Below are 516 nucleotides of genomic sequence, written 5' to 3' on the forward strand. Positions count from 1 at the left end.
ATATAACAGCTTCTTCAGAAGTTATGCTCATTGTGACCAAACAAGGAAAGTGATACACAAGTAATGTCACATGTAGGGCTTGTAACTTAAATAAATGGATGCTACTAATTCCATGAGGAGGTGGGGTCGAATACCTCCACCGTAACTCTTCGAGTCGAAGGAAGATTCCTCGTACTCATTTCTGTGAGACACTGAGTCGACCCCAGGGCCATTGTACTGCTGGAAGGATTAGGTGAATTGAAAACTTTCACCTCATCAGGACTAGAACCCGCTACCTTCTGGCTTATAGCGTAGTGCCTCAAAAAAGAATTGCCAACAGGACGTAGTGTTTCCAAGCGGTCACCCATCCAAGTACTTACTATGCCCAATGTTGCTTAACTTCGGTGAACGGACGAGAACCGGTGTTTTCAACATGGTATGGCCTTTGGCTAATCAGTTGATACCGCATCTTTAAATAGATATAAATCTAAGCCAAGGGCTTTGCTTCTGGTGTTGGGCCCAGGTAACTTTCACACA

At 44.2% G+C, this 516-nt stretch overlaps 1 pseudogene; it reads right to left on the reverse strand.

Annotated features, from left to right (window-relative positions):
• Positions 1-310: 310 nt before the first annotated feature.
• Positions 311-429, reverse strand: LOC111864590 (annotated as a pseudogene).
• Between the last annotated feature and the right edge of the window lie 87 nt (positions 430-516).

The sequence above is a fragment of the Cryptotermes secundus genome, unplaced genomic scaffold (assembly GCF_002891405.2).
Source record: "Cryptotermes secundus unplaced genomic scaffold, Csec_1.0 scaffold26202, whole genome shotgun sequence".
Taxonomy (NCBI): domain Eukaryota; kingdom Metazoa; phylum Arthropoda; class Insecta; order Blattodea; family Kalotermitidae; genus Cryptotermes; species Cryptotermes secundus.